The sequence below is a fragment of the Zea mays genome, chromosome 9, assembly GCF_902167145.1.
Source record: "Zea mays cultivar B73 chromosome 9, Zm-B73-REFERENCE-NAM-5.0, whole genome shotgun sequence".
In the NCBI taxonomy this organism is placed as follows: Eukaryota; Viridiplantae; Streptophyta; class Magnoliopsida; order Poales; family Poaceae; genus Zea; species Zea mays.
This window is the reverse complement of record NC_050104.1, coordinates 132,568,054-132,583,173: the sequence shown is the minus strand read 5'-3', so window position 1 is coordinate 132,583,173 and position 15,120 is coordinate 132,568,054.

The following is a 15,120-nucleotide window of genomic DNA, read 5'->3' as shown; positions in this document are numbered from 1 at the left end:
AGACACAAGATTTAACCCGAGGTTCGGCCACACCACAAAGGTGTCCTACTCCCCGTTGAGAAGCCCACAAAGGGACGGTTCTTTTTCAACCCTAATCCTCCCAAAGCCAACCACAAAGGTCAAGGCAATCTCTTCTTATCTTAGCTCAAAAAGCGGGTGATACAAACTTCTTGGGGTCGTCCACAAATTTGGAGACTCCCAAGCAACCTCAAACGGTCTTGAAACCTAGGGTTTCAAGAACACCAAGAACGCACAAGAGGTGTTTGCACAAGCTCAAGATTTTAAAAGAGATGGGAGAGGAAAACCAAATCGTGAGCACAAGCACAAACCTCACACCAAGAGCTCCTCCAACAAAGTTCAATCTTGAGGAAGATTTAAGTGTGAGAGATATGGGAGAAAGGAGTGCTTTGTCTCAAGTTAGGTGGGCAATAAATGTGTAAGTGTACAGCAGCATTAAAGAAGGGGTGGAGGGTTCTATTTATAGCCATGGATCAAAAACTAGTCGTTTTGACCAGGAACCCCGTTAAAAACCGGTTGAACCGCCCCCTGACAGGTCAGGAGACTGACCTGCAGGCTGGTCAGGCATGACAGGACCAGTTGAACCGCCCCCTAGGGCGATTGAACCGCCCCCCAGACAACTCTGGTGACCTGACTGCCAGTCTGACTGGTAGACTGCAGGTCAGAAGTTAGAGGGGTCAGAGACCAGTTGAACTGCCCCCCAGGACCAGTTCAACTGGTCTAGACTAGAGAGTTTAGGAGAGAAAACCCCAACTCAACTGCCCGGAGGCAAGTTCAGCTGAAGTATGGTCAAAGAGGTCCATGGCTGAAGTTGAAGTTCAGCTGGAGTTGAAAGCTCAACTCAGCTGAAGTCCAGCTCAGCTGAAGAAGCTCAACTCAGCTGAAGTCAAGTTCAGCTCGAAAGCTCAGCTGCAGTTGAAGAAGTTCAGCTGCTTTTCAGCAAGAACACTCTAGGTTTCTCAAACCTAACCACGGTCAACCAAAAAATGTTAAAGTGATTTTTGGTTTTCAAAATTAGCTTTTGAATTTGGGGACTTGAGCTATAGCAAACACCTTTACCTGTGCGGAAAAGAATAAGGAAGAATTACATCATGCAACTCAAGATTTTACATAAAATTTTATACATCCGTTGCATGAAGTCCTTGGTGCTTCTTTAAGTTCCTGTTTCTTTCTAATCATACACTGGAAACAAAAACTGTTAGTACCCTTATTTGTTTTGTCATTAAATCACCAAAACCCTCACCTGGGGTTGATTGCACTTACAATCTCCCCCTTTTTGGTGATTGATGCCAAAACAATTAAGGTCAAAAAGATAAACATTTGAAATAGAAAAATTCTTTTGAATGATTGTATGTAGATGGCTCTCCCTAAATGTGTGCACAAATGTGAATCCAGTGTTTGACATAATATGTCATGTGAGCAACACATTTAGAGATAGTGACCAAGTCCATACTAAATACAACCATCCGAGGGGTGCAAGAGTGTCATAAAAGGAGTTGTGATGCATATGACTATCTCTAAACACACATCATTTTTACTTCATAGCAAAGTAATCATTACAAACTGATGGGACAAAAGATGATAGCCAAAAGACCATCATATCACATTGAATAATAAGCCAACAGTTTTATTTCATACAATAATAAGAGGGTACAAGACACAACAGTGGCCAAAACAAAAACAATAATCAAAAGAGAAATACAGAACCAAAAGAACCACAAATAGAATGACTAGAAATTTGGATTTTCTCCCCCTTTTTGGCAGCAAGTACGGAGAGATGACGTCATGTCAGCATCTCCCATGTTCTCACATCCTTCCCAGTCAATAAACTGATGCCTAACGAATGGGTGTTTCTTGGACAAAATGACTGAATTATAGAAATCAGCCTGGAAAAGATTCCAGAACCGAGGGTCCTGGACACCAGGATGACGAGGAGTGAGAGAAGGGTTAGTGAATGTGACGGAACCTCCCAAGTAATTAGGCCCACCTACAGTTGTCCTTGTCCAACAGACATCAGACACCCTGTAGATGTTCCTAAGTCACTTGACAAGTTCGGTATCTTTCCTTACCTTACCAGGAACGTCTCACCCGTCTTGCAGACATTACAGAACATCGGAGATAAAGAAATGCGGAAGCGATAGACTTACATTTATTTAGAAAGTAAGATTAAGTTACTTATTACAGACCAGAACTAAAAGTGAGTGCAGAATAGTAATATTATACAAACCAAGGGAGGCACAGACTCCTCCCGATAAGCTATAAGCAAAATATCCTATGTGGAGGACCGAGTCCTCCCGCACTTCAGTCTTGTTTTTCTTCTTTTGGAACCACCTTGGCACAGAAGCAGCAAAAGTCTGCTACTTCCTCACCTAAAAACAACGAAGGGATAAACCCTGAGTATGGAATTACTCAGCAAGTCTTACCCGACTAAAGAAAAGACTCTCAAGGGTATGCTGGTTGTATGGGAGTCAAGGTAAGGCTTTTCAATAATCAAAGACTCTGTTTTGCAGAAATGCTTACTAAAGTGGATCCTTAAAAATCCAATTTTATTTGTCAAGTTAAGTAAAATTACCTGCACTAGAGTTCTTTCTACCCTAGTTCAATCACTGGTCCTGCACTAGCCAATTTCTTAACAAAAACCCATCATCTTTAGTGGAATGCTACGTGTAAGTCAGTGGCCAAGTCTCCATAACCGCGGAGGTACGACGATCCGAATCGATTATACTCAACTGAGGATCTCAAATCACACGACATATGTAGCACTTAACCCTTGCATATGTCAACCCGCCACCGGGGTTCTTAAGACCAGATCAGGTTCACGCAAACCGAGAGCACAGATACACCACCGTCTAGCCTCTTGCCACGGAGGGTACACGCTACTCTCGCCACCGCTCCACGCCCATTTCGTGTTATCTTATTCTGGCCTTAGTCTGCCCGAGGCAAGGCTTACCCATGACGAGGCATGTGACCAGTTAAAGGGTCCTCGGTCAGCAGGCCTACATCGACAAGGTCCTTAATCGACTCAGACGGAGACACTACACCGAGACTCTCTTCTCGTGCAAGTCACCCGCCCGGTCTCAGCTTAATCTTTTTAACCCAAAAACTTGGTACCTGGCAGAGGTACATCTTTTCCGATGTTGAATCCATCACGGCCATGATGGATTCACCATCAAGTTTTTATTTTTGAAAACAACCCTCCCACTTTTGCCACAACCTCTTTTGTAAAACAAAACCTTTTGTTTTTCTAAAGCAAGGCTAAGCATCAAAAATCTTTTGTAAAACAGGTGATCAAGGAAGGTAATCAAATTCAAGGAAGGTAATGCAGGAATTGTTTTATCAATCAACTCCTACCACCTAATGCAGCAATCAAGTGAGAAAGATTTATAAAAACATCAAGGAAGGTGGCAAATGCACCGGGGCTTGCCTTCGTTTACAGGTGATTCGGGTTCGGATCCACAGATATCGAAGTAGAGGCAGTTGCCTGCTTGCGAATCCGAAGGTGGTGGTGTCCTGTCTTCGGTGACTTCTATCTCTTCTTCACGTTCTAATCATAACCATACATAGGTATAAGAATGGATGCCATGGGATGCTCATGAGGATGCAAAGATAATATAAACTTATTATTTAGGTCTTGAGTACAACTTTCCTTCACGGAACTCCGAGAACTTAGGGTTTCCGGAGTCGGTAAAGGAGTTCACAGGGCAGGGGTAGGGGTTTTAGGTTCTAAGTGTCAAACAAGGTCCAAATCAAACCAAATTCTACCCATGGCTTTTAATTAATGTTTTAAGTTCATATAAAAAGTTTGGGCATTTTTGGACTTACCAATTATTTTCTAAAAATCCATAACTAATACTTTTAACTACTTTAAATACCCTAAAATTTATTATTTCCACTAAAAATTATAAAACTATTTTTACTAAATTCTAGGGAAAATAACAAGCCTAGGAAAATTAGTTTCACAATTTTAGCATTTTTCTACATTTTTCTACATATTTTTAAAGCTCTGCTGAAAAAGAAAAAGAAAAGGTTGAAACAGTGATGGGCCGGTTTTAGCCCAGGCGGCCCAGTCCAGAGAGGAAAACGCGCGCGTGCGCCCGCGCCCTGGCGGCTTTGCAGAAAGGGCCTCGGGTTTCTGGCTAAATGTGAACGAGTTCAGTTACTATTTGTATCAGTCACTGACAACTTGCACCGGGGTCCCTGAGGTTCTATTTCTCCACAGGTGAGGTCCCCGACGACGGCAGCGCGCGGAGGAGCTCCGGCGAGCGCGTAGACCGGCCGAGCGGGGCCATGACCGGTGCTCAGCTTCGGCCTAAACCAAATTCACAACCTAGCGAATGTTTCCCCTAGGTTAATTTGAAGAATGGTGCCCTATTTTACCCTGACCACGGCAACCGTGAGCATTGCGGCTAGGCAGTCGCGTTCCCGGCGACCAGAGGACTCCTAATTCAATTGTATGGGTCGGTGAGTTTGAGGGAAGCTTAAGGATGCTAAAATGAGATTAGAGAGGGCATGATCAGACCTGGGGAGGGCTGGCCACGATGAGGTGCTTTCACGACGGCGGAGAACTGTTTTGGGGAGAATTTGAAATTCGCGAGCGCTGGTGAATGATCGAGGGTGGGAGCGGGTGCTATGGCTTCAGGATGATCTAGCGCAGTTGCCCGGGCCTTCAATTTATAGGGCTCACAAGCGGTGGCCGGTGAATCGGACGGGACGCGCGGCGGCCAGAGGAAGAAGAAAGCACTGGCGCAAACGCTAGGTGGCTTCTACCGTGGCGGTATCTCCGGCGATCACCGGACGCTCCTAGCGTAACTATCCGCGACGTGGTTAAGCGCCCGGACACGCGGCGCAAGACCCAGCGACGGCGGCTCACCGGCGTTCTTATCAGTCCCAGCCGCAAGCCAGAGGGGAAGTACGGGGGGGGGGGGGTCATCGGAGTGGCGTCCAGCGCACGAGGGAAAGACGATCTTTTTACCCCACGGCGCTATCCAACCAGCCAGGCACGAATCCCGACGCCGGTGACACGAATCGCGGCGGAGGGAGCCGTCGGCGGTGAGGACAGCCGCGCTGGCGGTCTGATCCCCATTGAGCTACTGTACCATGGTGCATCTTCATCAGTCGCCTGACAACCAAATTCGAAGCTGAGTTTTCTCTCGATTTCCAATAACAACTCCAACCAGGATCTGCAGCAAAGTTGTAAAGCAACATGCCCTCTACAATCTTGCCATATGATGTTGCCCCAAAAAGCCACTACATCTGGTTTGAAATTGGGTTTGAAGTTCAGGGCATGAATCTGTTAGTCTGATATTCAGACAGAACCAGACTGACAGTCCAACTTGGGTTGAGATTTTCTCCACATTTTTCATAAGAACATGGCTTGAATCCTTAAACAAAGTTGTTCTCCTATAATTGGGCTACAAACTTGTTGTGGTCACTTTGGGCAAAAACCCTATATTTCAGAAGATACAGGGCTCCAAAGTTGAACCAACTAAACTGAATTTCAGACTTAGGCTCTATAGTGCTTAAGAGGTGATTTTTGCAATTAAGCCCAAAACTTAGGGTTTAACTTGCAAATTCACATATATGTGACCCAAATGACTAAAGATACCTATTTAACTTGGTTTTTGCACTTTAGTCCAAAAGTGGACTAATTTTGCACATAGGCCCCTAGGGTTTGGTTTTAGGGTTTTCCAGGGTTCCAATTAGGGTTTCTGGTATCCCAGGGGTATAAATGTGATTCAACTTTATTTTTGGGGTCATTTTATGACTTTTACCCTAAAGTCTTTATGTTTTCTCAATTTGGGTTAAGTTTTTACCCCTTTAATACCTATTTAGGGTTAAAGCTTCCTATCCAGGGTCCTATTTGCAAAACATTAAAACAATGCAACTTGTTTGAAATTTTTGCCTAGTGGATGCACTCTAGGTGTGTCAAACATATGCAATGCCAATGCTTATGATGCCATGCTCAAGTTTTAGTTATAGTAACACCAGGGGTGTTACATCCTTCCCCCCATAAAAGAATCTCGTCCCGAGATTAAAAGTCCTAGGGTAAGTAATGGAAAAGGAAACGCGGAATACTTTTATTTCCTTATTTTTGGTACAAGGCAGGGGTGGTGTGGGGGTCGCTTCTTTATTACACAGCTATACAGACTTTACAATTTACAAGAGGCTAAAAAGCCTGGGAAATTCTTATCTAAAAAGTCTTGGGTTTCCCATGTAGCCTCATCTTCAGAATGCTGGTTCCACTGTATCTTGTAGAACTTGAGAGTCTTTCTTCGGGTGACCCTGTCCTTTTGATCCAGAACTCGAATAGGATGTTCTGAGTATGTTAAATCTGGTTCCAGGACAACATCAGTCACTTTAATGGTTCGATCGGGAACCCGAAGACACTTCTTCAATTGTGACACGTGGAACACATTATGCACAGCAGACAATGTTTCGGGGAGCTGAAGTCGGTATGCCACTAGTCCACATTGCTCAAGCACCAGGAATGGACCAATGTACCTGGGTGCAAGCTTTCCTTTAACCCCAAAACGCGATACTCCTTTCATTGGTGAGACCTTCAGGTAAACATAGTCTCCTTCCAGGAAATATAAGGGCCTTCGTCGTTTGTCTGCATAACCCTTCTGACGAGCTTGTGCTTTCTTCATATTATGAATAATTTTCTGAACCTTTTCCTCGGCCTCCTTCACCATATCAGGCCTAAAGAAGTACCTTTCCCCAGGTTCAGACCAATTTAGCGGAGTACGACACCGTCGTCCATATAAAGCTTCAAAGGGTGCCATCTTGATACTTTCTTGATAGCTATTATTATATGAAAACTCCGCCAAAGGCAAACATTCATCCCATTTTGGTGAGAAATCCAGAACACATGCCCGCAGCATATCTTCAAGTATTTGGTTCGCTCTCTCAGTCTGTCCACTGGTTTGAGGATGATAGGCCGAACTGTGGAGTAACTTAGTACCCAAGGATTTGTGAAGCGCTTCCCAAAACTTGGCTACAAATTGAGGTCCACGATCCGACACTATGGTCTTTGGAACACCGTGCAGACTAAGAATACGAGCAATGTACAATTGGGCGTAGACAGTAACCGGGGAATCTGTCTTGACTGGCAGAAAGTGAGCAATCTTTGTAAGTCGATCAATTATAACCCAAATAGAGTCATACCCTTTTGTCGTCTTGGGCAGTCCCACAATAAAGTCCATACTGATGTCTTCCCATTTCCATGTTGGGATTGGCAAAGATTGTAATGGACCAGCAGTTTTCATGTGTATGGCCTTGACACGTCTACAAGTGTCACACTTAGCCACATAGCGTGCAATTTCGATTTTCATCTTTGTCCACCAGTAATGTTGCTTTAAGTCTTGATACATCTTAGTGCTTCCGGGATGAATAGAATAACGACTAAGATGTGCTTCATCAAGAATTTGCTGGCGGAGTTCTTCGTTCTTTGGCACTACTATGCGGTTTTTAAACCATATCACACCTTGATCGTCTTCCTTGAAACATTTGGCTACTCCAGTCCTTATCTTCTCTCGTATGTGCTTCATACCCAGATTATCCTTTTGAGCATCAATTATCCTTTGCAAAATGATTGACTCAAGCTTTAGCTGATTCAGAGTCCCTTGTTGGATTATTCCCAGGTTTAGCTTTTCCATCTCTTGACACAAGGTGTTGTCAGAGGTCTTCATTGTAAGACAGTGGCAGGAAACCTTACGGCTCAGTGCATCTGCCACCACATTGGCCTTGCCTGGGTGATAATGGATCTCCAGTTCATAGTCTTTAATAAGCTCAAGCCATCATCTTTGCCTCATATTTAATTCTGACTGGGTGAAGATGTACTTTAAACTTTTATGATCTGTATATATATGACAGATATTTCCCAGCAGATAGTGACGCCAAATCTTCAGGGCATGAACCACAGCAGCTAGCTCCAGATCATGAGTTGGGTAATGCTCCTCATGTTGGCGCAACTGCCTTGAAGCATACGCAATTACTCGGCCCTCTTGCATCAGTACATAGCCGAGCCCACTGCCAGATGCATCACAATATACATCAAAAGGCTTAGTGATGTCCGGTTGAGCCAATACCGGAGCAGTGGTTAATAGTTTCTTCAATTGCTCAAAGGCTTCATTACACTTAGAAGACCAATTGAACTTAATGTCATTCTTCAATAAACTTGTGATTGGCTTCACAAGCTTAGAAAAATCTGGTATGAATCTGCGATAATACCCAGCTAGTCCAAGAAAACTTCGGACTTGGTGAATAGTTGTTGGGGGTTTCCACTCCAGAATATCTTTGACCTTGCTAGGATCTACCACAATTCCTTTAGCCGATAACACGTGCCCCAAAAATTGAATTTCTTCCAGCCAGAACGCGCACTTGCTGAACTTGGCATACAGCTGATGTTCCCTCAGGCGCGTCAATACAATCCGTAGATGCTGAGCATGGTCCTCTTCATTCTTAGAATATATCAAGATATCGTCGATGAAGACCACCACGAACTTGTCCAACTCGAGCATGAACACCGAGTTCATCAAATAAGTGAAGTGGGCAGGAGCATTTGTGAGCCCGAAAGACATTACCAAGTATTCAAACAATCCATACCGCGTAGTAAACGCGGTCTTCGGTATATCCTCGGGCCGAATACGGATTTGATGATAGCCCGACCTGAGATCAATTTTGGAAAATACCCTCGCCCCAGTCAGTTGATCAAATAAGATGTCGATCCTTGGAAGAGGGTACTTATTCTTAATGGTGACCTCATTCAGGGGTCGATAATCCACGCACATTCGCAAGGTTTGATCCTTCTTCTTAACAAAAATGGCGGGACAACCCCATGGGGACGAGCTTGGCCGGATGAATCCCTTATTCAGTAGGTCTTGTAATTGAATCTTCAATTCCGCCAACTCATTAGGGGGCATACGGTACGATCTTCGGGAGATGGGAGTCGTACCGGGCTTTAGCTCAATTACGAATTCTACATCTCTTTCAGGGGGCAGTCCAGGCAAATCTTCCGGAAATACATCTGGAAACTCACATACTACCGGAATGTTCTTGATCTCCGGTACAATGGCTTCATATACTCTACCAGAAGCTTTGGCTGGATTGGTTACGGGGAGAGACAAAAGAATCTCTTCTTGATTATAGCTCAACCTGACGGTTCTGAGTTCAGTGTTGAGAATTGCCTTGTGTTGGGTTAACCAATTCATACCCAAAATTACATCTATATCCTAGCCCTTCAGAACAATCATGTTAGCAGGAAAGTTCCGTTCGACCATTGTTACTGGCACTCCATAGGCCACTTCTCTAGTAAAAATGTGTCCCCCAGGTGAATGAATTTTAAATCCCTCTTTTGATTCATGGTATGCAATATGATGTTGCTCCACAAATTTCTTGCTAATGAATGTATGCGAAGCACCAGAATCAAAAAGAATAATTGCAGGGTGACTGGCCACGGGAAACGTACCCATCATCACCGGCTCTCCTTCCGGTGTAGTGGCCACTTGAGTGTAATATACACGCCCCGTCTTCTTTGTATTTTTCCCCACAACATTTCCTTTGGGCTGAGCTGATCTCCCAGATCCTTGCGGAGCATTTGATTGACTTTGCTTAGGATATGGGCAGTCTTTGATGAAATGTCCCGACTTGCCGCAATTAAAACACCCAGTTGAAGAACTAGGCAAGGCAGGGAATCGAGTGCCTGGGGCACCCGGCTGATTTGGGGAGGTGGGGGTATTGTTGGGGCGAATAATGATTGGCTGTTTGAAAGGGAATGAGGGTGGACGAGAAAAAGTGCGATTTTGGCTTGAAGGCCGGATTACAAACCGTTGCTTCTTCGCCTGGCCCTGAGTAGGCCTCTCACCACCGAATCCCTTGTTTTTCCCAGAACTTGCGTATTTTGCTTCAACAGATAAGGCTGTGCTGACAGCCTTTCCATACATGAGATCTATACATGTGGCCATTTTCCTTTGTAGCCGATCATTTAGTCCCCGCATAAAACAGTTCTTCTTCTTTAAATTAGTATTCACCTGGTCGATGGCATACTGCGACAGGTGATTAAACTTGTTGAGATATTGATTGACGGTATCTCCCCCTTGTTGTAACTTCATAAATTCCTCTTGTTTCATATGCAGCACTCCTTCGGGTATGTAGTGCTCACGGAAGGCTGCTTTAAACTCTTCCCAGGTGACTTGATGGTTGACAGGTTGAATAGCCACAAAATTTCCCCACCAGGTACTGACAGGACCACGTAGTTGTTGTGCTGCGAATAACGGCTTCTGCGTCTCTGAACAACGGAGAAGACCAAACTTGTGTTCAATAACCCGAATCCACTCATCAGCTTCTAGTGGATCTTCTGCCTTGACGAACAGAGGTGGGCGGGTTTCAGAGAAGTCCAAATAAGTAGTTTCACGGGGGCCTTGCGGATAACCCCTTCCTGCCTGCTGCTGGAATTGCTGCTGACCCGCCATTTCCCTAAGGAAACGGGTATTGTCTGCGGTGGCATTCACCAAGGCGGCAATCGCCTCGGCTAACGTGGGAGGAACCGGAGGTGGGTTTGGGGTAACATCCCTTCCCCCAGAAGTTCCGGCTGCGTCCTGTCCTCGAGTCCTGGTCGGCATCTGTGGCAAAGAACATTTGAAGTAAACATAATGTGCCAGAGAAAACCTTCCATTTTACATTACTATAAAAAGTAATGATACAGACTCGATAGTACATAACAGGATACATTACCCATTATACAAAAGTTCAACCTATTATACAACAGTACACCCTACAATACACTACTCTACTTCTATTACATCATTATTCCTGCTTTCCATTACTCTTGGCGGCCTCATCGTCAGGTGTGGGAGTCCAGACATCAACCAACCTCAAAGAAGGAGGGGGCTCAAAAAGGTCTAACTCCCCACCCAGCGCGCGTCCCGCAACGTGAGAGGGTCCGCCTTCCGCCTCAGCAGGGTGTGTAGGCACACTAGGGTGTAATTGTGAGTATAGTATATGGACTTCCTCATGCAACGTATTGCAGTAGACCTGCAGGTTATCGACAGTTGAGCTAAGTTCTTTAATTCGGGCCTGAGCCCTTGCTTCCTTAGCACATGCTAGCAAACGAGACTGTACTGCCCAGTCAAGTGCTAAGTCTCGATCAGCGAGCTGATCCTGCAGGTGACGGATGTCCCTTCTTAGTTCATTGATTCTATCTCCGTTGGCGACCCAAGCATCGGTCCTATGTTGCAGCGCTGCTTGAAGTCGACTCACTCGGGCTTCAAGATCTCCGATGGGGTCATTACTTCCACTGCTGCTGCTTTCATGTCGGGGAGCCAGTTGATGCCGAGGCACTCCAATTGGTCCCGTAGACTTGCGTGCCGTTAGCCTTGTGCGTGGCGGCATCTTTTTAAGGGGAAAATGTTATTAGTATAGTGCTTAGCATGATGCATGTATAATTACAGAATCAACCTTAGTTGATTCAACCTTCTATACATTGCACTCTTCCTATCTGGTCTTTAAGATAGACTCTTCAGAATACTTAGGTAAGAAAAGAAAAGAATTTTTAGGTAAGACTTTTGAAAATCCTTTTGAAGATGCCTCATAATATCTGCAAAGAAGAGCTACGCTCCGATACCAGCTGTGACGGAACCTCCCAAGTAATTAGGCCCACCTACAGTTGTCCTTGTCCAACAGACATCAGACACCCTGTAGATGTTCCTAAGTCACTTGACAAGTTCGGTATCTTTCCTTACCTTACCAGGAACGTCTCACCCGTCTTGCAGACATTACAAAACATCGGAGATAAAAAAATGCGGAAGCGATAGACTTACATTTATTTAGAAAGTAAGATTAAGTTACTTATTACAGACCAGAACTAAAAGTGAGTGCAGAATAGTAATATTATACAAACCAAGGGAGGCACAGACTCCTCCCGATAAGCTATAAGCAAAATATCCTATGTGGAGGACCGAGTCCTCCCGCACTTCAGTCTTGTTTTTCTTCTTTTGGAACCACCTTGGCACAGAAGCAGCAAAAGTCTGCTACTTCCTCACCTAAAAACAACGAAGGGATAAACCCTGAGTATGGAATTACTTAGCAAGTCTTACCCGACTAAAGAAAAGACTCTCAAGGGTATGCTGGTTGTATGGGAGTCAAGGTAAGGCTTTTCAATAATCAAAGACTCTGTTTTGCAGAAATGCTTACTAAAGTGGATCCTTAAAAATCCAATTTTATTTGTCAAGTTAAGTAAAATTACCTGCACTAGAGTTCTTTCTACCCTAGTTCAATCACTGGTCCTGCACTAGCCAATTTCTTAACAGAAACCCATCATCTTTAGTGGAATGCTACGTGTAAGTCAGTGGCCAAGTCTCCATAACCGCGGAGGTACGGCGATCCGAATCGATTATACTCAGCTGAGGATCTCCAATCACACAACATATGTAGCACTTAACCCTTGCATATGTCAACCCACCACCGGGGTTCTTAAGACCAGATCAGGTTCACGCAAACCGAGAGCACAGATACACCACCGTCTAGCCTCTTGCCACGGAGGGTACACGCTACTCTCGCCACCGCTCCACGCCCATTTCGTGTTATCTTATTCTGGCCTTAGTCTGCCCGAGGCAAGGCTTACCCATGACGAGGCATGTGACCAGTTAAAGGGTCCTCGGTCAGCAGGCCTACATCGACAAGGTCCTTAATCGACTCAGACGGAGACACTACACCGAGACTCTCTTCTCGTGCAAGTCACCCGCCCGGTCTCAGCTTAATCTTTTTAACCCAAAAACTTGGTACCTGGCAGAGGTACATCTTTTCCGATGTTGAATCCATCACGGCCATGATGGATTCACCATCAAGTTTTTATTTTTGAAAACAACCCTCCCACTTTTGCCACAACCTCTTTTGTAAAACAAAACCTTTTGTTTTTCTAAAGCAAGGCTAAGCATCAAAAATCTTTTGTAAAACAGGTGATCAAGGAAGGTAATCAAATTCAAGGAAGGTAATGCAGGAATTGTTTTATCAATCAACTCCTATCACCTAATGCAGCAATCAAGTGAGAAAGATTTATAAAAACATCAAGGAAGGTGGCAAATGCACCGGGGCTTGCCTTCGTTTACAGGTGATTTGGGTTCGGATCCGCAGATATCGAAGTAGAGGCAGTTGCCTGCTTGCGAATCCGAAGGTGGTGGTGTCCTGTCTTCGGTGACTTCTATCTCTTCTTCACGTTCTAATCATAACCATACATAGGTATAAGAATGGATGCCATGGGATGCTCATGAGGATGCAAAGATAATATAAACTTATTATTTAGGTCTTGAGTACAACTTTCCTTCACGGAACTCCGAGAACTTAGGGTTTCCGGAGTCGGTAAAGGAGTTCACAGGGCAGGGGTAGGGGTTTTAGGTTCTAAGTGTCAAACAAGGTCCAAATCAAACCAAATTCTACCCATGGCTTTTAATTAATGTTTTAAGTTCATATAAAAAGTTTGGGCATTTTTGGACTTACCAATTATTTTCTAAAAATCCATAACTAATACTTTTAACTACTTTAAATACCCTAAAATTTATTATTTCCACTAAAAATTATAAAACTATTTTTACTAAATTCTAGGGAAAATAACAAGCCTAGGAAAATTAGTTTCACAATTTTAGCATTTTTCTACATTTTTCTACATATTTTTAAAGCTCTGGTGAAAAAGAAAAAGAAAAGGTTGAAACAGTGATGGGCCGGTTTCAGCCCAGGCGGCCCAGTCCAGAGAGGAAAACGCGCGCGTGCGCCCGCGCCCTGGCGGCTTTGCAGAAAGGGCCTCGGGTTTCTGGCTAAATGTGAACGAGTTCGGTTACTATTTGTATCAGTCACTGACAACTTGCACCGGGGTCCCTGAGGTTCTATTTCTCCACAGGTGAGTCCCCGACGACGGCAGCGCGCGGAGGAGCTCCAACGAGCGCGTAGACCGACCGAGCGGGGCCATGACCGGTGCTCAGCTTCGGCCTAAACCAAATTCACAACCTAGCGAATGTTTCCCCTAGGTTAATTTGAAGAATGGTGCCCTATTTTACCCTGACCACGGCAACCGTGAGCATTGCGGCTAGGCAGTCGCGTTCCCAGCGACCAAAGGACTCCTAATTCAATTGTATGGGTCGGTGAGTTTGAGGGAAGCTTAAGGATGCTAAAATGAGATTAGAGAGGGCGTGATCACACCTGGGGAGGGCTGGCCACGACGAGGTGCTTTCACGGCGGCGGAGAACTGTTTTGGGGAGAATTTGAAATTCGCGGGCGCTGGTGAATGATCGAGGGTGGGAGCGGGTGCTATGGCTTCAGGATGATCTAGTGCAGTTGCCCGGGCCTTCAATTTATAGGGCTCGCAAGCGGTGGCCGGTGAATCGGACGGGACGCGCGGCGGCCAGAGGAAGAAGAAAGCACTGGCGCAAACGCTAGGTGGCTTCTACCGTGGCGGTATCTCCGGCGATCACCGGACGCTCCTAGCGTAACTATCCGCGACGTGGTAAAGCGCCCGGACACGCGACGCAAGACCCAGCGACGGCGGCTCACCGGCGTTCTTATCAGTCCCAGCCGCAAGCCAGAGGGGAAGTACGGGGGGGGGGGGGGGGTCATCGGAGTGGCGTCCAGCGCACGAGGGAAAGACGATCTTTTTACCCCACGGCGCTATCCAACCAGCCAGGCACGAATCCCGACGCCGGTGACACGAATCGCGGCGGAGGGAGCCGTCGGCGGTGAGGACAGCCGCGCTGGCGGTCTGATCCCCATTGAGCTACTGTACCATGGTGCATCTTCATCAGTCGCCTGACAACCAAATTCGAAGCTGAGTTTTCTCTCGATTTCCAATAACAACTCCAACCAGGATCTGCAGCAAAGTTGTAAAGCAACATGCCCTCTACAATCTTGCCATATGATGTTGCCCCAAAAAGCCACTACATCTGGTTTGAAATTGGGTTTGAAGTTCAGGGCATGAATCTGTTAGTCTGATATTCAGACAGAACCAGACTGACAGTCCAACTTGGGTTGAGATTTTCTCCACATTTTTCATAAGAACATGGCTTGAATCCTTAAACAAAGTTGTTCTCCTATAATTGGGCTACAAACTTGTTGTGGTCA